Raw genomic sequence first — 26,676 nt, forward strand, 5'->3', positions numbered from 1 at the left:
GTTTCGTGGTTGATCAATACCATCCATAAAAAGTTTGCAGAATGTGAAAAATCAGCAAAAAGGTTGGTTGACATGCTCTAGTTGCAGTGGTTGAGGCAACTTACAGTGTCATCATGCATTGTAGCAGTGTACATAAACTGACAGCATGTGAGTTGATTCCATCCCACTGGCTCCGGTGCTGCTTCCAAGAGACTTTGAACTAGAGAATGACACGGGGACAAATTTGCCCTCGTCCCCGCAGGAACTCAATTTTCCTGTCTCGTTCCCATGAGTTTTGTCGCTGTCCCTTCCCCTGCCCCATTCCTGTAAGCTCTACCTTAACCGCACAAACCTTGGACACTTGTGATTTTAAAATGTTTGAGGCTTATGCAGATGAAGACAGAGCTTGCAGGGATGTGGCAGAGACAGGAAAAGAACTTGCAGGGAAGGGACAGGGAAAAATTTGTCCCCATGTCATTCTCTACTTGGAAGATCAGTATAGAAAATTGAATAAACTCATAGTATGAAAAGTTTCAGCCTCTGATAACTATACCAGAGCTGGTATTGTGACATCATAATGCCTTATTCCACCAATGTCTAAGAGCTGACCTCATCAGTGATGTCATAATGGCTTTACTGTCCTTTACTTGGCTCAATTAAACTACATTTTGATTTCTAAAGTGGTACAGTTTAGAGAATGACATGGGGACAAATTTGTCCCCGTCCCTGCAGGAACTCAATTTTCCCATCTCCGCGAGTCTTGTCCCTGTCCCTGTCTCTGCCCCATTCCTGTAAGCTCTGCCTTAGCCACACAAGCCTCAAACAGATATGATTTTAAAGTGTTTGAGGCTTGTGCATTTGAGGACGGAGCTTGCAGGAATGAGGCAGGAACGGGAAAAGAACTCACCAGGATGGAACGGGAAAATGAGTTCCCGCGGGTACGTGGAAAAATTTCTCCCTGTGTCATTCTCTGCTTTGAATATCTTGTAGAAGAAGCAGCATCTGAACGCAAGGGGTGAGATACTACACCCATCTAACACTTTTTAAAATACAGGATCCTGTAATCTATCCGGCCAGGAGCACATGATTAGAACATCGTTACTCAGCATTTTGAAGGAGGTTTGCCCTACTTAAACATCAGACATTTAGTTTGGTGTTCTCATGATTGCTGTGGTGAGAGTGAACACCATGGTAAGATCAAAAGAGCTGTCTGAGGCCTTCAGAAAGAAGATTGTATCAGCTTATAAGTCTGGTAAGGGATTTAAAAAGATCTCATTTGACATTACCCATTCCATGGGCCGGGAAATAGTGTACAAGTGGAGGACTTTCCAAACAACTGCCAACATGCCTAGGTCTGGCTGTCCAAGCAAGTGTGACCCAGAGCAGACCGCAAGATGCTAAAAGAAGTCTCCAAAAACCCTAAATGTCTTTACAGGACCTACAGCAGGCTCTTGCTACTATTGATGTGAAAGTGCATGCCTCTACAATCAGAAAGAAACCACAAATTAAATTGCATGGGAGGTGTGCAAGGAGGAAACCTTTGCTTTCTAAGAGAAACATCAAGGCCAGACTAAAGTTTGCCATAGAAAACATAGACAAACACCAGGGCTTCTAGAATAGTGTTCTATGGACAGATGAGTCTAAAATTTCATTTTCATTTTTAAAATTTGTTTATTGAAATTTTAACAGCAACCCCCCCCCCAAAAAAAAAAATATATAAAAGGAGATTGTACATCAAATATGATAGATACAACAGTATGGATGCAATGGGGTAACAGTAATTATTTGGACACCAGAAAAAAAGGACATGTTTGGCGTACACCAAATACAGCATTCCAGGAAAAGAGCCTCATACCAACTGTGAAGCATGGAGGTAGAAGTGTCATGATTTGGGGATGCTTTGCTGCAGCAGGACCTGACCAGCTCACCATCTTAGAATCCACCATGAATGAAGGTGCTTGAGGAACATGTGAGACCATCTGTAAGAAAATTAAAGCTGAAGTGGAACTGGACCCTGCAACATGACAATGACCCCAAAACATACCAGTAAATCCACCAAGGACTGGCTGAAAACTAAGAAATGGAGAGTCCTGGAGTAGCCAAGTCAAAGCTCTGATCTTAATCTCATTGAGATGCTGTGGGGTGAAACGGGCTGTGCATACAAGAAACCCCTCAAACATCTCACAGCTGAAATAATTCAGAGACTGGTAGATGGCTACAAGAAGCATCTCACTGCAGTTCTTTCAGCCAAAAGGGGTAACACTAGCTATTAGGGTGTCCTAATTTATTCCTCAATTAGAATGCACATTTTTGTGGCTATCTTTTGTTTCATGAGTAAATCAAGGACAACTTTTGTTGTTTACCTGCAATTACATCACATCGATATGTGAACATTTCTTAAGGAAAAACTGAATATTTCATGGGGTGTCCTAGTTTTTTCACGTGTTTGTATAATCGAATCTTGTGGGATGTCTTAAGGGTCCTATAATCCAGTGGTTCCCAACCCTGTCCTGGAGGAACACCAGGCCAATTGGGTTTTCAGGCTAGCCCTAATGAATATGCATGAAGCAAATTTGCATGCCTATCACTTCCATCATATGCAAATCTCTCTCATGCATATTCATTAGGGCTAGCCTGAAAACCCGATTGGCCTGGTGTTCCTCCAGGACAGGGTTGGGAACCACTGGATTATAGGACCCTTAAGACATCCCACAAGATTCGATTATACAAACACGTGAAAAAATTAGGACACCCCATGAAATATTCAGTTCTTCCTTAAGAAATGTTCACATATCGATGTGATGTAATTGCAGGTAAACAACAAAAGTTGTCCTTGATTTACTCATGAAACAAAAGATAGCCACAAAAATGTGCATTCTAATTGAGGAATAAATGTGTGGATGTCCAACTCAGGACATCTCGATTTGGACTTAGACAATCTTATCGAAAATGTCCCTTTATGTATGTTACTATGAAAGAAGCATGTGCTATTCCTGAGGTGGTGATCACAATTTGAATATTTTTATATGGCGAGTTATAAAGGGGATACAATACTTAACTGGCTAGCATAACCATATAAATAGGATTGCATAAAACAGAATCCTATCTTTATGTGGTTCTTTCTAGCCAGTGAATATTGCACTTAACACGCTATATTTTTTTCTGGCTGCATATGCCTGAATATTCCATGCTAGTGCTTGGGCATCACTTGACATTACATTTCCAGAAATAAATCCAGCAGCAGTCAGCAAAACACTGACTTCCGCTGGCTGAATATCAGGCCCAATATGTCTGCTACTGGGGGTTATGTCTAATGTGACCATTTATTTTTTTCATGAAAACAGGACAGAAAAACCTTCCCCCCTCCCCCCCGGACCCTCCTCCTCCCCCCTACCCTGGAACCTGTTAAATATAGTGCAAAATATAGACAGCAGATATAAATTATTAAAACTGACACATTTTGTTGTCTGGTGATTTCATGAGTCTCTGGTTGCACTTCCTTCTGACTGTGCATCCTTTCTTTCTTTCATTTTTTTTCTCTTTCTTTCTTTCTGTCATTCTTTCTCTCTCCCTGCCCCTCCTTCCTATCTTTCTTTCTTTCTCTCTCCCTGTCCCCCCAAGCCGCTGCCGCCGATTTCTCCAAGCCACCGCCACCGATGCAGCAGCAGGCCAGGTGCGTGCAATGACTGCACAAGCCTTCCCTCCCCCCACGTCAATTCTGACGTCGAAGAGGAAGTTCTGGCCCGGAATTTCCTCTCCGGCGTCAGAATTGACATCGGGGGGAGGGGGGGAAGACTTGTGCAATTGCTGCAAGCACCTGATCTGTTGCTGTGTCGGCGTTGGGGAAGCAGGGAGAAATCCCGAGCTCTGTGATCGACTCGCATTGGGCACAGCTTCGAGATGCTCTTTCTGAAAATGGGACATTTCGGCGTCCCAAAGCTGTTCGTGGGGACAACAGGACAGGCGATCTAAAAATGTGACGGCCCTGTTCAAAACAGGATGTATGGTCACATTAGTTATGTCGCTGGTACTGAGATGAAACCAGAATCAATTTTTTTTTTTTTGTATGGTGAATTCTTTGGGAAAATGCTGTAGTTCTGCTCTGCACTTATTGTTGCATAAAGAAGACTTCTGTGGATGCAGAATATATGTTTGCATTTAGCATTGTGATAATGCAGAGCTAGGGGCAGTGGTGTAGCAAGTGTGAGAGGTACACGGGGCAGTAGTGACCCTCCCCCCTCCATCTCCACCGCCCCATCTGCTCCTTCCCCACCCCCTCCTGCTGCGCACACGCCCTTTCCCTATACTTCTTTAACGTTTGCGGCACGAGCAGCAACTCCAACCTTTTGCTTGCATCAGTGTCAGTGCCAGCGCTTCCTCTGACGTCACTTCCTAGGCGTGGGTCCAGGAAGTGACATCAGAGGAAGAGCCGATGCTAGCATGAGCAGCAGGTTGGGGTTGCTACTCGCACCATGAATGTTAATGGGATACAGGGGGAAGGGAAGGGCATGTGTTCACAGTAGTGGGGGGGGGGGAAGGGTATGAGCAGAGAGGAGAATGGATGCTGGCGCCCCCACTGCCAAACAGTAACAAAGCCTTGTTTGCTTTTTGCTCAAGTTACGATAACTACTGCATTAAAAAAAAACAACAACCCTGAACTAAAATTACTTGCCATTAGTTTTCAAGGGCCAATCACGTCAAAGAATGATGCTTGTCTGGGCAGTTGTATGCTTACACACACAGACGCTCATAACATCGAAGGACATGTCATCTATTCTAGGGGATTTTTAAAATTAAAGTAAAATTGTGGAATCTCTTGTGGCACACCCAGAATCTCTTCAGGGCATACAGTTTCAGAGACAGTACTCTAAATACTGGCTGCAGAAGTAAATGCTCAACTTTGCCCCCTCCCTCCCCACCCCCCCACCCCTTTTAGATTTTCTAAATGTAGCACTCTCACTTTTTGTGCTATAGTTCATATGATTTATATCTCTAAACAAAGTCAATAGAAAGTCATATTTTAAATATATATCCATATGCACATGTACGACTTGAGCAGTATTGTCTGTCCTTGGTTCTTTATCGTAATGGTTCCCTGAAATTGTTGGCAATGTGAATTCTTACCTCAATCTTATTTACATAGACAGAAGTTATGTAGTGACAAGGTCTCTTCAAGGCTTGAATGGTTTCTTAATAACATGTACTAAATAGAATCTGGTCCTACAGACATGCCTGCAGTAATTCAAAGCTTTCACTCTCTGAATTCAAGATCTAATTTTTAATGCACTTTCTGTCAGCTGTCTTCACAGTTTTTAAATGAGATTCTGTCATTTTTGACAAACTCGCAGACAAATTGAAATGTACATGGGAAAAAAAACCCCTCCTCAACTTAGACTTTAACAAATATTCATATTATAATTAACATATGATATTGTACATGTATAAAAGTAATTATTGCTTTCTTGGAGCTCATGGGCGCAGTGATCAAAACTTTTTCTTGCTGGAAAAAAAGTAAAAGAGGTAAACTTATCTGTTATAGATATAACTCATTAGGCAATCCTATGGGTAGATATTAAAAGCATTTTAAAGACGATGAGAGGCTCCAGACCATTTAAATAACTTGTGTAGGGCTATCCAAGGATATCCAGCAGCGCTTAACCTCTACAGAAACTAGATAGTTTGTGGACAGTGAGGGGGCAGAGTTATGGTGGGGAAGAAGTTTAGCTTGTTAGTGGAGATTTTGAGTCTGTTAACCAGCTGAAGAACTGCATGAAGATAGAACAGAGAAAAAGCTGTCCTATCTTTTATGAGAGGAGTTAACCGCACACCGGTTAACTTCTGGGTCTTGTCCATACGTGTTGCCAAACCCTCTCCCTCCCACCCCCTGGAAGCATAGAGGCACCTTTCTGATACCCCACTTTCCCTATTGAGGAGAAGAGACCCCCCCTCTCCCACTATTGGACTGGTTTTATTTATTTATTTATTCAATTTTCTATACCATTCTCCCAAGGGAGCTCAGAACGGTTTACATGAATTTATTCAGGTACTTAAGCGTTTTCCCTGTCTGTCCCGGAGGGCTCACAATCTATCTGATGTACCTGGGGCAATGGGGGGATTAAGTGACTTTCCCAAGGTCACAAGGAACAGCGTGGGTTTGAACCCAAAACCTAAGGGTGCTGAGGCTGTAGCTTTAACCACTGCGCCGCATTCTTATCATTTGCCCTTTTGTGTATCTTTGGACTGCTCTGCAGGGCAAAACTTTCTCCTTTTCTTTCGTCTTTGTTCCACGTGGAAGCTGCCAGGCTGGTGCTATTCATTTTTTCAATGTGTACAATGGCTGTTCCCCACTGTACATGCCAACAAATGTGGGTGCCCGCCTACAGTTATTTTAGAAAAAGGCTCTGTGTTGGCACATTAGTTTTCTAAAATACTACTATAATTCAGGTCTAAGAATAAACATTTAAACTGCACTCTCTATTTTATAAGAAGTCAGTGCAGACAAAGCAGAACTGGAGACGTATAATCACATTTCCTGATGCCAGTAATCGCCCCAGCCACCTAGTTTTGGATTAATTGAAGTGATTTCATATGTACCTCAGGCAATCCCAGCTACAACAAAATACTCTTAATTTTGGGAGATGGGATCAACCGGGGTCATAAGGTTCTGACTTAAAATTTCCAATCATTTTAGTTAAGTTCATGAACAGCATCTTAATTTCAATAAGTAGTTCTACCAGATCAGATTAAGTGACTGGTAAATCTCCAGATGAAAAGACAGATTCAGCAGCCATGTCAGCAGATGTTAGTGGTTACGAATTTCTGTTCTCGGCTCAGCTCGGCTCCTCTCAGCTATCTCTTTTCCGAGATGAAATCCTAACCTCTTTAGCCTTTCGTCATATGATAGGAGTTCCATCCCCTTTGTGATTATGGTCACTCTTTGAACCATTTCTAATTCCACTAGATCTTTCTTGAGATACGGCAACCAGAATTGAACGCAATGCTCAAAGTGAGGTCTTGGTCTTAATTACCATTCCTTTTCTTATAATTCCTAGTATCCTGTTTGCTTTTTATGGCCACCACCTCCACACATTGGGCAGAAGATTTCAGCATATTTTCAACAATGTCACCTAGATTGTTTTCTTGAGTGCTGTCCCCTAAGGTGGACCCTGGCATCTGGTAATTATGATTTGGATTATTCCTCCCAATGTGCATCACTTTACATTAAATTTCATCTGCCATTTTGAAGCCTAGTCTTCCAAATGGCAATTCTTATGTTCTTATAGGGTATTAAAAAAGGTTTGGATAATTTCCTAAAAGAGAAGTCCATAGGCCATTATTGAGATGGTTTGGGAAAATCCACTTCTTATTCCTATGATAAGCAGCATAGAATCTGTTTTGCTACTTGGGATCTAGCTAGGTACTTGGGATCTGGGTTGTCCACTGTTGGAAACAGGATACTGGGCTTGATAGACCTTTGGTCTGTCCCAGTGTGACAATTCTTATATTCTTATGTGAGCCAAGTAAAGGACAATCAAGCCATTGTGATGTCACTGGTGAGGCTGGCTCTTAGACATCAATGGAATGAGGCATTATGACATCACAATCTGAACTCTGGAATGTTGCTACTAGAGTTTCTGCCAGGTACTTTGGACCTGGGATGGCCACTGTTGGAAACAGGATACTGGGCTTGATGGACTTTTGATCTGTCCCAGTATGACAATGAATATGTTATTATGTTCTTAATTTCCTAAAGTATTCCTGCAATTTTTCACAGTCCACATGTGTTTCAACAGTGAGTGAACAGTTTGGTGTCATCTGCAAATTTAATCATCACAATACACATTCCAATTTCCAGATCGTATATGTTAAATAGCACCGGTCCCAGTACAGATTCATGTGGCACCCACTGTTCAGTGTCCTGCATTAACAATGGCCGTTTAACTCTATCCTCTGATTTTTGGTCCAATAACTATTTCCTTAATCCAGAACTGAACATTGCCTCCTATCCCCATGACTCTTTAATTTTCTAAGTAGTCTTTTAGTCATTTAAAAAAAGACACTATGGTTAATTCCCCTGTTCTTCTGAAGCATCAGACCCAATTTCTGTAACCGGCGCATAATGTTAGGTACCTATTTGGGGGGCACCCAACTAGATAAGCGCCTATCTGAATTGAATAACAAGCTCAATTAGGCTTTTTAATCTATATATATAAAATCGGAGATATGTATGTGTGTATGTGTGTGTGTATGTGCCGCGATCACGCAAAAACGGCTTGACCGATTTGAACGAAACTTGGTATGCAGATCCCTCACTACCCGGGATGATATGTTCTGGAGGTCTCGCGGCCCAACTGCACACATGGGCGGAGCTACAAACAGAACTTCAGATTTCACCCATTCATGTCAATGGAAAAAATGTAAAAAACTGCTATTCTCACAGTAATTCCAACTACCTGGGGTGATATGTTCTGGGGGTCTCGCGGCCCACCTGCACACGTGGGAAGGGTGGGTTCACCCAATAATGTATATGTTCTTGCTCCTGGAGGTGAAACTAAAAATGTTGTTTATAATCAAGTTTTGTGTTAGTTGTATTGTATTAATTTTGTCAAATATTTCACATTATAATTTGAATATTGTATTTTTTATAAAGTAAAAAAATATTTTCATTCACCACTATAAAGTATCTTTATTTGAATCCATTTACAGTGTTATTGCTATAATTAAATACCCGTGCAACGCCGGGCCATCAGCTAGTCAGCAATAATTGAAACTTAAACGCCTATCAAGAAAGAACGATTCTGTAACAAGGCGCCTCTAAAAAAACATAGGTGCTATGCATGTTAGGTGTGGGTGTGGCTTCGTGTTAGGTGCCTTGTTACAGAATTGCTCATTTCTCTGAAGAAGTGGATAGCGAAACAGGGGGCCCTGTTGGAAATGGACACTTGAGAAGAAGCTGCGGATCTAGTTTAATCACTTTTCTATATTAAGCATTGGCTTTATTCTGGCGATTTTTTTTCTGCTTCAGGATAAGTCCAGCACTAGGATACTTAAAAAAAAAAAAAAAAAAAGTGGGCATGTTTTTTCAGGCATTTGTCAGTATTTAATGTGGTAAACTGCACTGTAGACATTTTATGAGACTTTGGACCATGCACTTTATATGATCAATTGCCTTTTTTAGATATTTGCCCTTTGGAGTTTTTTTAAGACCAAGGATGTGTCCCCCTGCTTCAAACTTAGTGTAATATTGAAGCAGGAAAGTCTATGTGGAGAGTTTGCTTTTTCAACTCCTATTAGACACTGAGGTCTTTTCTCCAATTTTTAGTACATAGTGCTGTGAATAATATTGGATGTTTTCGGTGATTGAGTATGTATAGAAACATAGTGATATGATGGCAGAAAAAGGCCAAATGGTCCATCCAGTCTACCCATCTGCAGTAATCATTATCTCTTCCTCTTTCTATGAGATCCCACGTGCCTATCTCATGCCTTCTTGAATTCAGACAGTCTTTTTCTTCACCACCTCTTCCGGGAGACTATTCCACACATCTACCACCCTTTCTGTAAAAACATATTTCCATAGATTACTCCTGAGTCTCTCACCTTCATCCTATGCCCTCTCATTCCAGAGCTTCCTTTCAAATGAAAGAGACTCGAGTCATGTGCATTTACATCGTGTAGGTATTTCAACATCTCTATCATATCTCCCCTCTCCCGCCTTTCCTCCAAAGTATACAGATTGAGATTTTAAGTCTGCCCCCATATGCTTTATGACAGGGGTATCCAACCTGCAGCCCAGTGAAGTATTTTGTGCGGCCCCGGTCGAGGGCGATACAGTGTTTTCCTCTGCTGCCCCCGGGTGTTTACTGTCTTGCTCGTTCCTTCCTCTGTCTTGCTGCAGAATTTGCATGTTTGTGCGGCCTCAGAAACATTTTTTTCGGCCAGTGCGGCCCAGCGAAGCCACACACCATTTTAGTAGCCTTCCTCTGGACCAATTCCATCTCTGTTAAATCTTTTTTGAAGGCGCGGTCTCCAAATCACCACATAAAGATATCCAGTTAATTATGTAGTGGGTCATACTACTCAATACTGTGTGTTTCCTAAAGAGCTGTTAAAGTTAATAAAGAAAGCCAAAAACGAATATTTAAGCATTCCTACTGATTAACATTCATCACAGTTTTCATTTTAGATAGACTATAGTGGATGCTGAAGAGAAACTAGTGGGATAATGCTGGTAAGAATCAGGTAATGAAAATGTGATGTGTACAAAGACTTTGATTTTGTTCTTTGCAGTGAATTGAATTGGATGTAAATGAATGATTAAAATGGATGAATCTATTGCGCCCAGACTGAATCTAATGTTTAAAGATAGGAATTGCCAAGGACTTTCCGTTCTCAATGATTCTTTTATTTGTACATCAGGAAAAAAAAATGCTTTAAGAACTTTTTGACAAATCCTACAGTTTCTTTCCCTCTAACATTCATTCTTCTTATGAATCCAAACATTAAACTCATTTTTGTTTTGAATCAAAGTTAATTGCTATTTGCAGATATAATTCGATTGCAACTGGATTTGAACTACAGTATGATGTTATTACTGTGGTTGCATGCATGAATCTTCACATATGCATTCAGTATCGGGAAAGAGTGCATTCTCTTTGTGAACAGGGTACACTCTTTTGAGAGATTGCCTTCTCTTAACAACGTTGCTCTCATGATGATATAGCAATCAAAATAAACATTCCCGGGATAAGAAATGGAAAACAACACAGAAGAGAAAACTCTACAAGTGAATCCAATGAAGACAAAACAATGTAGATGACCAAGAACCACTTGATGGTTAAGTCACTTTATTGGCAATCTTCTCTTGAATCAATATGGGCCTTGATTTGGCCATAAGTCGCATTGCAGATTTTGATTTGTCAGTCCGTAGACACAGGGGCTCATAATCGAAACGGAAATACGTCTAAAATCCTGCCTAAATCGACACTTGGATGATCTAAACGACAAGTCATCTAAGTGATGAAAATCGAAATGGGTTTTAGACGTATCTAAAAACAACTTAGGCTTTTTCTGTGCTGGTGTATGCCCAGGGCTGAAAGGGGTATTTTAGGAGGAGTGGTGAGGGCGGGATGTGGGCCGATCTAAACTTAGTCGTACTGCAAGTATAACCAAATGTTTAAAGAGACAGTCTAGATCAGTGGTCTCAAACTCAAACCTTTTGCAGGGCCACATTTTGGATTTGTAGGCACTCGGAGGGCCTCAGAAAAAAATAGTTAATGTCTTATTAAAGAAATGACAATTTTGCATGAAGCAAAACTCTTTATAGTTTATAAATCTTTCCTTTTGGCTAAGTCTTAATAATAATATTGTAATTTATAGCTAAAGAGACATAAGATCAAGAAACTGTTTTAATTTACTTTTGTGATTATGATAAATATACCGAAGGCCTCAAAATAGTACCTGGCGGGCCGCATGTGGTCCCCGGGCCGCGAGATTGAGACCACTGGTCTAGATGGAACTTGGACGTTGTGACTTAGGCCATGTAAAAACAGGTCTAAGTGCCCAGTAGGTATCCAAAGTGACCAGGTAACCACTGCAGGGACAAAGTACAGACCCCCCACACGTTTGTTTGATATGCACACATTTTAACAGGGGTCATTGCTCTAACTTTCCATGCTTTTACCTGATGTACTCCTATCGACTGTCTTATCATGTATTTTACTGACTGACTATATGTATTCTCTTGTTGTGAACCGTTTCGAACTTTTGGTATAGCGGTATACAAAAAAATAAATTATTATTTATTATTATTATTAATTTCATAATCTCGGACTCCTGGTGCAGGCCTTTTGGCCAAAACATGGTCTGTGTCAAGTCAAGAGAACATTGTACATCGTCGATATGATGTCTAAATCTCTCCGAGATTCTGATTCTGAGTATCTCGGAGAGAGTGAGACCAGAAGGCTTTGAGCATGCGCAAATGCTCAAAGCCCAGTCCAGTCCAGCACAGGGAAGAGGGAGGATCTCCGTCGCATCACCCAGCCCAGCCCAGGCCAGAAGAGGGAGGATCTTCGGGCACCGGCACCTCCTGTGCATTGGTGCTGGTGCCGGTGCCCAATCGAGGTAAGCGATGTCGTTGCAGTGCTCGGAGGGGGATGTAGGATCGGGGGGGGGGGGATGCCAGATCGCTGGGGGGATGGCGCTCGTAAACCGAGTCAAACTCAGTTTCCGAGGCGCTGATTTTGCGAATGTTTTGCTCGTCTTGCAAAACACTCGCAAACCGGTACACTCGTAAACCGAGGTTTGACTGTATTAAATTAATTAATACACCTAAAAATTTTATAAAAAATGAATAACAGCATTACACAAACTGCAGTCCCAAACTCATTTCTTCAAGTTAAAAAAGCCAGTTGAAATAAGTGTGCTTTTAAATGTCTTTTAAAATTTATATACGATTCTTCCTTTCTCAGTTCTATAGGCAGATGTCTAGCGGTGCTTGTCAAGTTTAGTGCCACTTGGCATGATTCTACAAATGATGCCTAAATTTCATTGGCATGTGATAAGTGCTGCTTTATAACTGCCAATATGTAGGACTAAAGAGGCCAACAATACAGTACTCCCCCGATATTCGCGGGGGTTCCGTTCCAGGAATTAAGTATTATGGTATTGGTGGAATGAAGCATTAATATTGGTGGAATGAAGCATCACAATCTCAGCTCTGGAATTTTGCTGCTCTTTGGGTTTCTGACAGGTACTTGGGACTTGGGTTAGCCTCTGTTGGAAACAGGATACTGTGATTGATGGACCTTCGGTCTCTCCCAATATGGCAACGCTTATGGTCTTATGTTCTAACCATCCGGTGTCATTCTTTATTGTCTCTCTCAACCTCAGTCCTTCTACATCAGCATTCTTCAATGCAAGGCTTGAGGATCAGTTGCTGTGCCCATTTATACTCTGATTCTCCTCTCTTTCTTTAGAGAATGACATGGAGATGGTTTCCTGCAGTTATCTGTAAGGATGGGAATGGTGATGAATTTTGTCACCATGTCATTCTCTACATTGGAATTTTAAGGTATGATTGAATTCAAAGAAAAGCAGCAATGATTTGCATCAAATAGAGCTAATTTTAGTTATTTCGCATGATATATTTAAATGAAACAATTTTAAAAGCAAAAAAAAAGGGTCAAACTCACTGTTCTTTGAGATGAAGGTGAGATAACGTAGCTATTTTGGAAATATGGATATCAACACAATTTTGATTAGACAAGATTGGAAGCAGAATTACAATATAAGAATTTAATTAAACTACATGAAATGCTAAATAAGATGCATCATATTAAACTTTTTACTTGATTGTAAAAGCCAGAAAACAATACATTTGTTTGGGAAAATTTCTAGTGCAACTGATTGCATTCTTTAAGGTATTCAGAGTTAACAAAAGACTCACAAATAACACTTTTATAGGGAAGATTTCAAGGGCAAACAGATTTCAGTGCCATCAGCGAGATGATAGGAAATGTTATAAATATTAAAACTCAGACTGAGTCTATTTGCCAAGGCATGTTAGAACCAGCATAGAAATCCAAGTTATTGATCTACCAAGATAATGAGATGCAGACTATGCCTGTGTCATTATTGCCATGTTAAAGACAGAACAGTCATAACAAAACCACCAAATTTGGCAGCTGAGATTATCCCCTGATGATTGTCTTATCAGATAGAACCCTACCCTAATCCCAACGAATAGCATTCTAACTCAATGAACCAAACAACCTTTGTGCGAAAGAAGGCTACCCACTCCCAGAGGCACACGATATCCTCTAAAGCAGAAGACCATCCATAAGATTTCAAGATACCACTCCTTCAGATGCATCCTAAAGGCCTTCAGACCTCACAATTTATTTATATACCACTTATATCCTAAGTGGTTTACATTCAGGTACTTTATCATATTTCCCTATCTGTTAACATCCATGGAAGTGAGACTCGATGATGTGTACAGGCAGATAGAAAAACTAAAAACTGACAAATCCCCAGGTCCGGATGGAATCCATCCAAGGGTTCTGAAGGAACTAAAGGAGGAAATAGCGGAGCTACTACAGCAAATTTGCAACCTATCTCTGAAAACAGGTGTGATCCCGGAGGATTGGAAGATAGCCAACGTTACGCCCATCTTTAAAAAGGGATCAAGAGGTGACCCGGGGAACTATAGACCTCGGTTCTGTGGAAAATGGCGGAAGCACTGATAAAAGAAAACATCGATGAACATTTTGAAAAGAACGAACTTCTGATATCCAGCCAACATGGTTTCTGCAGGGGAAGATCATGCCTGACTAACTTATTGCACTTCTTCGAGGGAATTAACAAACAGATGGACAGAGGAGACCCCATAGACATCATATACCTAGATTTCCAGAAAGCCTTTGACAAGGTGCCTCATGAACGTCTACTCCGGAAACTGAAGAACCATGGGGTGGACGGAGATGTGCATAGATGGATCAGAAACTGGTTAGAGGGAAGGAAACAGAGGGTAGGAGTGAAGGGCCACTACTCGGACTGGAGGAAGGTCACGAGTGGTGTTCCGCAGGGTTCGGTGCTCGGGCCGCTGCTTTTTAATATATTCATAAATGATCTAGAAACAGGAACGAAGTGTGAGATAATAAAATTTGCGGACGACACCAAACTATTTAATGGAGCTCGGACGAAGGAGGAATGCGAAGAATTGCAAAGGAACTTGGACAAACTAGGGGAATGGGCTGAGAGATGGCAGATGAAGTTCAATGTTGAGAAGTGTAAAGTATTGCATGTGGGAAACAGAAACCCGAGGCACAATTATACGATGGGAGGGATGTTATTGACTGAGAGTACCCAGGAAAGGGACTTGGGGGTAATGGTGGACATGACAATGAAGCCGACGGCACAGTGTGCAGCGGCTGCTAAGAGAGCGAATAGAATGCTAGGTATAATCAAGAAGGGTATTACAACCAGAACGAAAGAAGTTATCCTGCCGCTGTACCGGGCAATGGTGCGTCCGCATCTTGAGTACTGCATCCAGTACTGGTCGCCGTACCTTAAGAAGGATATGGCGTTACTCGAGAGAGTTCAGAGGAGAGCGACACGACTGATTAAGGGGATGGAAAACCTTTCATACGCTGAGAGATTGGAGAACGCTGAGAGATTGGAGAACCTGGGTCTCTTTTCCCTGGAGAAGAGGAGACTTAGAGGGGATATGATAGAGACTTACAAGATCATGAAAGGCATAGAGAGAGTAGAGAGGGACAGATTCTTCAAACTTTCAGAAAATAAAAAAACAAGAGGGCATTCGGAAAAGTTGAAAGGGGACAGATTCAAAACGAATGCTAGGAAGTTCTTCTTTACCCAACGTGTGGTCGACACCTGGAACGCGCTTCCAGAGGACGTTATAGGGCAGAGAACAGTTTTGGGGTTTAAGAAAGGATTGGACAATTTCCTTCTGGAAAAGGGGATAGAAGGGTATAGATAGAGGTTTACTACACAGGTCCTGGACCTGTTGGGCCGCCGCGTGAGCGGACTGCTGGGCGCGATGGACCTCAGGTCTGACCCAGCAGAGGCATTGCTTATGTTCTTATGTTCTTATGTTCCTGGTGGGTTCAAACTCTATCTAGTATACCTGGGGCAATGAGGGGATTAAATGACTTGTTCAGTGTCACAAGGAGCAGCGAGGGATTTGAATCCACAGCCTCAACCCTGAACCCACAGTCTCAACTCCTAGGTTGGTTGGTTTTTTTCTACTGAGACATCAAATTCTTGAAGGTAGAAGGGATAATTTTTGCCCCAGAGGTTAGGCATCTTCTGATTTGGGGGCCTTTCTTAGCATCAGGGGGTCCTTCTGTCTTGGGAAGGTCTTCGGTTTCAGCTGGGTTACAGTAAGTGGGAATCGTCTGCCTTGGAAGTGTCCTGGAAACTTTCTGCCTTAAGGTGTAGGTTGGTCCTTCTGTCTTGGGGGGTCTTTTTTCTTTCCAAAATATAGATCATCTGCTAGGATAGTACAAAAGAATAGTTGGACCATGCTACTATGCTAACATGGGTCATCTATGGCTAGAAAGTTAGCTACATCTCTTGAGGTACAATCCAGCGCTGACAATTTGGCGCAAGAAAGAAGCACGCCGCCGAAAAACTTATTTTTAAAGAGTTCCGACGGGGGGTGTGGGTGTAGCCCTCCACTTTAATGCATAGTGTTCACGCTGCCGTTGGGGTGAAGGGTGCAACCCCCCCACATTATAGAGAAAACTGAACTTTTCCTGAAAAAAATCAGAAAAAGTTCCGTTTTCTCTATAATGGAGGGTACCAACCCCCTCCCCCAAGAGCAGCACAAACACTATGCATTAAAGTGGGGGGTTCCCCCCACACTCCCCATCGGAGCTCTTTAAAAATAAGTTTTTCGATGGCATGCTTCTTTCTTGCGCCAAATTGTCAGCGCTGGATTGTCGGTGCGCTGGTGTCTTGCGCGCCACTGACTGTGAACCCGAGGTGCTGTCCCTCCCCCATCAAGACGGCACCTGGGGCGGTCCACTACCCCCTCCCCCTTACAACACCACTGGTTGGATAGTAGATTCTTCAGGAAGAATTAGTATGTTTATCTGCAGAATCTGGAGCTCTATGGGTCAACTATATTCATGGTAGCCCATCAGGACTATTAGCATTACCAACTGATGTGGAGAGGGTATATAGGTCAAGCATCAATTACTTACTAAAATATTGACTGTTGAGTTAAGTCTACTGCTCTGACCATTCCTCTGCCACTTCCTGCAATCAGTGCCATCCAGTACACCTTTCTTTTTGTCAAATGTAAAGTATATATTTTTGCCCTGAAGAAAACAAGACAGATAAGACATCCAAACAGTGACAGAGACAAGAAATCAAGGATACAGAGCAGCTCTTTGCACCGACTCCTTGTTTGCTGATGAGACAGATTCCTGGAAGCAAATGATGCATTGTCCATGCTGTTCACAAACCTCCACCACTTCATCTTTCCAAAAGCACCTTATTTCCTACCAGAACAGTCAGATAACCATCACTGCCAGTTATATCAAGGTTTTCACATCCAATATCCTTACCGTTAGTTTTGTGAGAAGCTTTGAGTCTGTAGTTAAATCCACTGACGTGTAACTTTTTCCTAAGTTTTTAAACTATTATACAGTGAGTATTTCTTAAAAACATGTTCTCCTGATGTAGACGCAATAAGCTGCATATACTGTACAGCAGGGGTGTCAAAGTCCAGTCGGGTCGCAATCCAGTCGGGTTTTCAGGATTTCCCCAATGAATATGCATGAGATCTATTTGCATGCACTGCTTTCATTGTATGCTAATAGATCTCATGCATATTCATTGGGGAAATCCTGAAAACCCGACTGGATTGCGGCCCTCGAGGAGGGACTTTGTCACCCCTGCTGTACAGTATATATCTTTGTAGCAGCATCATGGGCATTTTGAAGGGTGTCTGAAGAAGTTTTGGAGTGTATAATGCACTGGATAAAAAGTTTGATTGGATTGTGGATAAAAGTTATTTCTTTTATTGAACATTTTGAACAGAAGTGCAAGCATTCTTTTAGGGCTCCTATTATCAAGCTGCGGTAGGCGGTTAACGCGCGGAATACCACGCGTTCAACCGCCTGCCGCGCTAGTCGCTAACGCCTCCATTGATGAGGCATTATTTTTTTGGTGTGCCGCGGGGGTTAGCGCGTGATGAAATGTCCGACGCGCTCACCCCCATAGCGCACCTTGATAAAAGGAGCCCTTAGAGAGAAATGTTCTGTGAGACTTTTGTACTTAGAATCGAAAGAGGGAGTGATGATGTGTGGATTGCTGATGCAATTTTGTTATTGTCATGAAGATTATGGACTCTTTTTCCAAAGGCGTGTTAGGGCCTTAACGCATAGAATAGCGCACGCTAAATTGCCGTGCGCGCTAGCCGCTACCGCCTCCTATTGAGCAGGCGGTAGATTTTCGGCTAGCGTGCGGTATTCTGGCGCGTGCGCTAAAACGCTTAGCACACCTTTGTAAAAAGAGCCCTATGTGGCATATTTTAGGTTTGTTTTATTGTAATCCATTTAGGCCTTAGGCGGAATAAAAATTGTGGAAAATAAAATAAATTGTGCTACTCCATTTTAATCTGGAATACAGCTCCTGAACTGTGTTTCTCTTGTACTTTAAAAGCATTTGCTTGCATTTTAACCAATATTAATGTAAAACTTTTTTTTTTTTTTACCATGATTTAATAGTAATAAAATTTAATTTTGCATTATTTTGTTTTATTATGGACTCCTGTAGTTTCACTATTTCATTCAATCTCATTTGAAGAAAAGTATTTTTTTTAGTTCAATAATTTTTATTGACATTTAAATAGATTTTACATAAATGAATACAACAGTATAAGATAACGAGTCAAATGTATGAGAAAAGAAAAGGCAGAGAAGAAAACAAAAAAGCAAAATAATATAGCGATATAATGACAATCTATATATATAAAATCGGATGTATGTATGTATGTGCTGCGATCACGCAAAAACGGCTTGACCGATTTGAACGAAACTTGGTATGCCGATCCCTCACTACCTGGGGTGATATGTTCTGGGGGTCTCACGGCCCACCTGCACACGTGGGCGGAGCTACAAACAGAAAATCAGATTTCACCCATTCATGTTAATGGAAAAAATGTAAAAACTGCCTCCGCAAAACCGGCTTGCCCGATTTGAACGAAACTTGGTATGCGGATCCCTCACTACCCGGGGTGATATGTTCTGGGGGTCTCACGGCCCACCTGCACATGTGGGCGGAGCTACAAACATAAAATCAGATTTCACCCATTCATGTCAATGGAAAAAATGTAAAACAGCTGCCAACGCAAAAACGGCTTGCCCGATTTGAACGAAACTTGGTATGCCGATCCCTCACTACCCGGGGTGATATGTTCTGGGGGTCTCACGGCCCACCTGCACACGTGGGCGGAGCTACAAACAGAAAATCAGATTTCACCCATTCATGTTAATGGAAAAAATGTAAAAACTGCCTCCGCAAAACCGGCTTGCCCGATTTGAACGAAACTTGGTATGCGGATCCCTCACTACCCGGGGTGATATGTTCTGGGGGTCTCACGGCCCACCTGCACATGTGGGCGGAGCTACAAACATAAAATCAGATTTCACCCATTCATGTCAATGGAAAAAATGTAAAACAGCTGCCAACGCAAAAACGGCTTGCCCGATTTGAACGAAACTTGGTATGCAGATCCCTCACTACCTGGGGTGATATGTTCTGGGGGTATCGCGGCCAACCTGCACACCTGGGCGGAGCTACAAACAGAAAATCAGATTTCACCCATTCATGTTAATGGAAAAAATGTAAAAACTGCCTCCGCAAAACCGGCTTGCCCGATTTGAACGAAACTTGGTATGCGGATCCCTCACTACCCGGGGTGATATGTTCTGGGGGTCTCACGGCCCACCTGCACATGTGGGCGGAGCTACAAACATAAAATCAGATTTCACCCATTCATGTCAATGGAAAAAATGTAAAACAGCTGCCAACGCAAAAACGGCTTGCCCGATTTGAACGAAACTTGGTATGCCGATCCCTCACTACCTGGGGTGATATGTTCTGGGGGTCTCACGGCCCACCTGCACACGTGGGCGGAGCTACAAACAGAAAATCAGATTTCACCCATTCATGTTAATGGAAAAAATGTAAAAACTGCCTCCGCAAAACCGGCTTGCCCGATTTGAACGAAACTTGGTATGCGGATCCCTCACTACCCGGGGTGATATGTTCTGGGGGTCTCACGGCCCACCTGCACATGTGGGCGGAGCTACAAACATAAAATCAGATTTCACCCATTCATGTCAATGGAAAAAATGTAAAACAGCTGCCAACGCAAAAACGGCTTGCCCGATTTGAACGAAACTTGGTATGCCGATCCCTCACTACCCGGGGTGATATGTTCTGGGGGTCTCACGGCCCACCTGCACACGTGGGCGGAGCTACAAACAGAAAATCAGATTTCACCCATTCATGTCAATGGAAAAAATGTAAAAACTGCCTCCGCAAAACCGGCTTGCCCGATTTGAACGAAACTTGGTATGCGGATCCCTCACTACCCGGGGTGATATGTTCTGGGGGTCTCACGGCCCACCTGCACATGTGGGCGGAGCTACAAACATAAAATCAGATTTCACCCATTCATGTCAATGGAAAAAATGTAAAACAGCTGCCAACGCAAAAACGGCTTGCCCGATTTGAACGAAACTTGGTATGCAGATCCCTCACTACCTGGGGTGATATGTTCTGGGGGTATCGCGGCCAACCTGCACACCTGGGCGGAGCTACAAACAGAAAATCAGATTTCACCCATTCATGTTAATGGAAAAAATGTAAAAACTGCCTCCGCAAAACCGGCTTGCCCGATTTGAACGAAACTTGGTATGCGGATCCCTCACTACCCGGGGTGATATGTTCTGGGGGTCTCACGGCCCACCTGCACATGTGGGCGGAGCTACAAACATAAAATCAGATTTCACCCATTCATGTCAATGGAAAAAATGTAAAACAGCTGCCAACGCAAAAACGGCTTGCCCGATTTGAACGAAACTTGGTATGCAGATCCCTCACTACCTGGGGTGATATGTTCTGGGGGTATCGCGGCCAACCTGCACACCTGGGCGGAGCTACAAACAGAAAATCAGATTTCACCCATTCATGTCAATGGAAAAAATGTAAAAACTGACTCCGCAAAACCGGCTTGCCCGATTTGAACTAAACTTGGTATGCTGATCCCTCACTACCTGGGGTGATATGTTCTGGGGGTCTCGCGGCCCACCTGCACACGTGGGCGAAGCTACAAACAGAACATCAGATTTCACCCATTCATGTCAATGGAAAAAATGTAAAAAGCTGCAAACGCAAAAACGGCTTGACCGATTTGAACGAAACTTGGTATGCTGATCCCTCACTACCTGGGGTGATATGTTCTGGGAGTATCGCGGCCCACATGCACACGTGGGCGGAGCTACAAACATAAAATCAGATTTCACCCATTCATGTCAATGGAAAAAATATAAAAAGCTGCCTTTCTCACAGTAATTCAAAAACGGTTTGACCTATTTCAACGAAACTTGGTATGCTGATCCCTCACTACCTGGGGTGATATGTTCTGGGGGTCTCGCATCCCACCTGCACACGTGGGCGGAACTACTAACTGAAAATCAGATTTCACCCATTCATGTCAATGACAAAACTGTAAAAAGCTGCCATTCTTACAGTAATTTCAACTACCTGGGGTGATATGTTCTGGGAGTCTCTCGGCCCACCTGCACACGTGGGCGGAGTTACAAACATAACATCAGATTTCACCCATTCATGTCAATGGAAAAAAAGTAAAAAGCTGCCATTCTCACCGTACTTCAAAAACGGCTTGACCGATTTGAAAGAAACTTGGTATGCAGATCCCTCACAACCTGGGGTGATATGTTTTGGGGGTCTCGCGGCCCACCTGCACACGTGGGCAGAGCTACAAACAGAAAATCAGATTTCACCCATTCATGTCAATGGAAAAAATGTAAACAGCTGCCATTCTCACAGTAAATCAAATACGGCTTTACCGATTTGAACGAAACTTGGTATGCAGATCCCTCACTACCTGGGGTGATATGTTTTGGGGGTCTCGCGGCCCACCTGCACACGTGGGCGGAGCTACAAACATAAAATCAGATTTCACCCATTCATGTCAATGGAAAAAATGTAAAAAGCTGCCATTCTCACAGTAATTCCAAATACCTGGGGTGATATGTTCTGGGAGTCTCTCGGCCCACCTGCACACGTGGGCGGAGCTACAAACAGAACATCAGATTTCACCCATTCATGTCAATGGAAAAAAAGTAAAAAGCTGCCATTCTCACAGTGCTTCAAAAACGGCTTGACCGATTTGAACGAAACTTGGTATGCAGATCCCTCACTACCTGGGGTGATATGTTCTGGGGGTCTCGCGGCCCACCTGCACACGTGGGCGGAGCTACAAACATAAAATCAGATTTCACCCATTCATGTCAATGGAAAAAATGTACTCAGCTGCCATTCTCACAGTAAATAATAAACGGCTTGACCAATTTGATCGAAACTTGGTATGCAGATCCCTCACTACCTGGGGTGATATGTTCTGGGGGTCTCTTCACCCAAGAATTTATATGTTCTTGCTCCTGGAGGTGAAACTAAAAATGTTGTTTATAATCAAGTTTTGTGTTTGTTGTATTGTATTCATTTTGTCAAATATTTCGCATTATAATTTGATTATTGTACTTTTTATAAAGCTGTAAAAATATAATTTCATTCACCACTATAAATATCTTTATTTGAATCCATTTACTGTGTTATTGCTATAATTAAATACCCGTGCAACGCCGGGTCATCAGCTAGTTAACAATAATACACAAATTTAAGGAAACGATATAGCTCTGTTTTAAGATTTTTGCAATATTAAACCCTTTATAAACATGCATTTTATATTCCACCATCTGCAGTCATTCCATCTTTTTTTTTTTTCCAATTTAATTTCTATCAGAACTGAAAATCCAAATTTGCAAAATTACTGCAAAAAAAAAAAAAATGCTGTTATTTTTCAAGGACCAATCACATCAAAGAATGATGCTTGTGTGGGTGGTTGTATCCTTATGCATGTAGACTCTCGTAACATTGACAGACTTTTGCATATGTGACGTGCATGCCATCTATTCTAGTGTATACTTATGAGGGAGGTGGGTTTTTTTTATTAAGCATTTTCAACATATTACATCCATTTAAACATAATAAGATATGGATTTCACAGAAAATTATACACCATCCAAAAATAATTTTAACCATAAGGTAAGTATTCATCTAGCCCACAATTGAAGGTATATAGATTGTTGATGGGGGAAAATTTTATTCTTCTCCTTTTATGCCTATTTTGATTTCCTTTTTTGATATGTATTTAAATTACAAGAGATGTCTTCCTTCAATGGCACACACGGAATCCCTTTAGGGTATACCACTGTGCTGTGGCAAAGAGTTTGAGATGCACTATTCTATAAAGAGGGAGTCTTTAATATAGATTTGCACTTAACCGCTGTATGTTATTCCAATCACAATAGTATCATATGAATAATAATTCTTTGAAGCAAGGTCCTCTGAGGTCCGCTATTGGTGGTCTGCTATTGAGGTTTAAAATAGTGAAGGACTGAGATTTTATGCAGCTAAAACAACTGTGATTGTATAAAGGAGTCTGATATGTTGCCGACGTTTCACGGCACTAAACCGTTTCTTCAGGGCTTATCTGTGAGTTTGATTCTCACAGATTCTCAGTCCTTAACAATTTTAAACCTCAATAGCGGACCACCACTCTGTGGAAGTTTATGCCAGTGATGTGGTGGTGGCGGTTTGAGCTTGGGCTCTGCCAATGAAACCTGAGGCTTTTTTTCCATTTGAGTAGACGCTCAGCTTCACGCAAGTGGTGCTTAGATGTTATGCCACATAGAGCAGTTACACGTATTGATACTATATTTCACTCAGTTATTCCAATCACAATAGTATCATATAAATAATAATTCATTGAAGCAAGGTCCTCAGAGGACCTTGCTTCAATGAATTATTATTTACATGATACTATTGTGATTGGAATAACATACAGCTGTTATGTGCAATTCTATATTAAAGACTCCCTCTTTATAGAACAGTGCATCTCAAACTCTGTGCCACAGTACAGTGGTATACCCTAAAGGGATTCCGTGTGTGGGTGGGGGAGTCAGAAACTGATGAGAATGTGCCGCAGGATTCTGCTGGCTAGGGAGGAGCCCTTGGGCTCCCCCCAAACAACTCTTATCATATAGATTCACTTAGTGGTATAAATATTGCTTCCCACTACGGTTTTGTAAAAGGGGAGGTTAATAAGACAATTGCTGCCAATAATTGGCAATTAATACATAATAATTCATTAATTAGCAATAATTAGAAATTAGGTGCACAACTTGGAAAGCACATTTTATAAAGTAGTGTGCATCGCTTCTAGTGTGCGAATCTCAAAACAGGGTGTGGCCAGGGGAGGAGCATGGGCACATCGTAGGTATTTCTAAAACATGGGTAGTATTTTATAACCTGTGCACACAACTGTGTGTTAAGCATAAAAATGTGCACACACGTTTATAGAATTTGGAGATAGTGCCTCTGAATATCCTTGAAGGACCATTTCAGACCTATCTGAAGATACAGGGATATTCATTGGCACTGTCTCTGTCTCCCTGGCCCCCTGCCTGCCTGTATTTCTCTGTTGTGCCATGCCTGCCTGACTCTCTGTGACCCCATTCCTATGTCCTTAGTGTCCCATCCTATGTCCTTAGTGCCCTCAGTGCCTCCTATGTCCTTAGTGCCCTCAGTGCCACCTTCCTATGTCCTTAGTGCCCCCAGTGCCTCCTTCCTATGTCCTCAGTGTCCCATCCTATGTCCTTAGTGCCCTCAGTGCCTCCTTCCTATGTCCTCAGTGTCCCATCCTATATCCTTAGTGCCCCCAGTACTATATTCCTATGTCCTTAGTGCCCTCAGGGCCTCCTTCCTATGTCCTTAGTGCCCCTTCCTATGTCCTTAGTGTCCCCAGTACCTCCTATGTCTTTAGTGCCCTCATTGCCCCTTCCTATGTCCTTAGTGCCCCCAGTGCCTTCTTCCTATGTGCTCCTCACTGCCTTCCAGACTTTGTCCCACCCCCAAAGCCAGCCTGCCTGCCTCCCATCCCCCCATACAGTAGAACCCTTGAGCAGCATGTTTCCATCTCCCACCCCGCCACTACCGCCGCCGTACAGCCGACCCCACTGACCCTCCCATCCGACCCTCCCACTGCGAGACGACCGAAAAATCTCCCAGGAGGTTCGGGTGCGGCAGGGAGGGGTGCGCCGGGGGGCGATGACGATGAACAGCGGGCCTTACAGTGAGTCAGGGCAGGAGGGGGGAGTCGCCGAGTGTTCCCTGCTGCTGTGTTCCAAAATGGAATACGGCCACGGAACAGAAAACACGGTGGCAGGGATCACGAAACCCTAAGTGCGCATGCATGCTTAGGGTTTTATTATATAGGATGAAGTATGTATGGATTAAACCAGTGGTCTCAAACTCGCAGCCCGGGGGCCACATGTGGCCCGCCAGATACTATTTTGAGGCCCTCGGTATGTTTATCATAATCACAAAAGTAAAATGAAACTGTTTCTTGATCATAAGTCTCATTAGTTATAAATTATAATATTATTATTAAGACTTAGCCAAAAGGAAAGATTTACAAACTGTAAAGAGTTTTACCTCATGCAAAATTGTCATTTCTTTAATAAGACATTAACTATTTTTTCTGAGGCCCTCCAAGTACCTACAAATCCAAAATGTGGCCCTGCAAAGGGTTTGAATTTGAGACCACTGGCCTATAGGAAGAGGAGATGCAAATGTTAAAAGCCTTAGCCAATAGAGAGAGGAGGAGATAGTGGATGCTCTGGATGAGCCATTTGGCCTTTATCTGCCATCATTAAGTTCTATGACATCACAATGCAGGTGTAAAGAGCCTTAGCCTATGGAAGTGTTCTCAAACTCGCGGCCCGCCAGATACTATTTTGAGGCCCTCGGTATGTTTATCATAATCACAAAAGTAAAATAAAACATTTTCTCGATCACATGTCTCTTTAGCTATAAATGACAATATTATTATTAAGACTTAGCCAAAAGGAAAGATTTATAAACTATAAAGAGTTTTACCTCATGCAAAATTGTCATTTCTTTAATAAGACATTAACTATTTTCTCTGAGGCCCTCCAAGTACCTACAAATCCAAAATGTGGCCCTGCAAAGGGTTTGAGTTTGAGACCACTGGATTAAACTATCATGTAAACAAAAATCCCAAAAGAGGAATGGAAGAAAAAGTCTGACTTAATACATACACAAAATCACTCCATTAATAGAAAAAGTGAGCTAAGCACCGCCATAATGCTTAAGGCGAAAGAAAAAAAAAAACCCCTGAGGCACAAAAAACGTTTGCCAAAATAGCCAATGCAGTGAGGACATAAACCGTTAGAAATATAAATGCTTTAAACAATCTCGCCAGGTGTGCTGCGTATGGCCTGCGTATGGATTGAACTATTTACTTTTCTTGTGTGTCGGATTTTCTTTCTTTCCTTCCTATTTTTTAATGCAGTTCTTTTCACTACTCTGACTGGATTATTTTGTAAACCGCTTTGATCTTATGTGTAGCTTAAGTGGTACATCAAGAATTTTAATCAACATAAACATTTATAGCAGCCATTGGACTAGTACAGGTGTTTGCGCCTTAAGTCGAGCATGCTCAGCCCAGCGTTCTAAGATCTGCCTCCCACCATTTATTTTGTTGTCCCCTCGCTTAAGACAATCGGCACTCCACTGCACAACAATATTTTCAGTAACTGCCCCCCCCCCCTTTACCTGGAACTCTTTGCCCCTACATATCAGAGAAGAAACAAACTTAGATAAATTCAAGGGGGCCTTGAAATGCTTCTTGTTTAAAGATGCCTTTGAGCACTATTAGCCCACCTCTTTCTTACAAGGAATTGGCAGCTATGAAGAAATCCCCCGTTCCCTTTTCTTGATTTTATTGTAGTTCAGCTCTTTCCCTCTCGTTTTTTTGTTTGACCATCT

This window comes from Geotrypetes seraphini, chromosome 4, assembly GCF_902459505.1.
Source record: "Geotrypetes seraphini chromosome 4, aGeoSer1.1, whole genome shotgun sequence".
Classification (NCBI taxonomy): domain Eukaryota; kingdom Metazoa; phylum Chordata; class Amphibia; order Gymnophiona; family Dermophiidae; genus Geotrypetes; species Geotrypetes seraphini.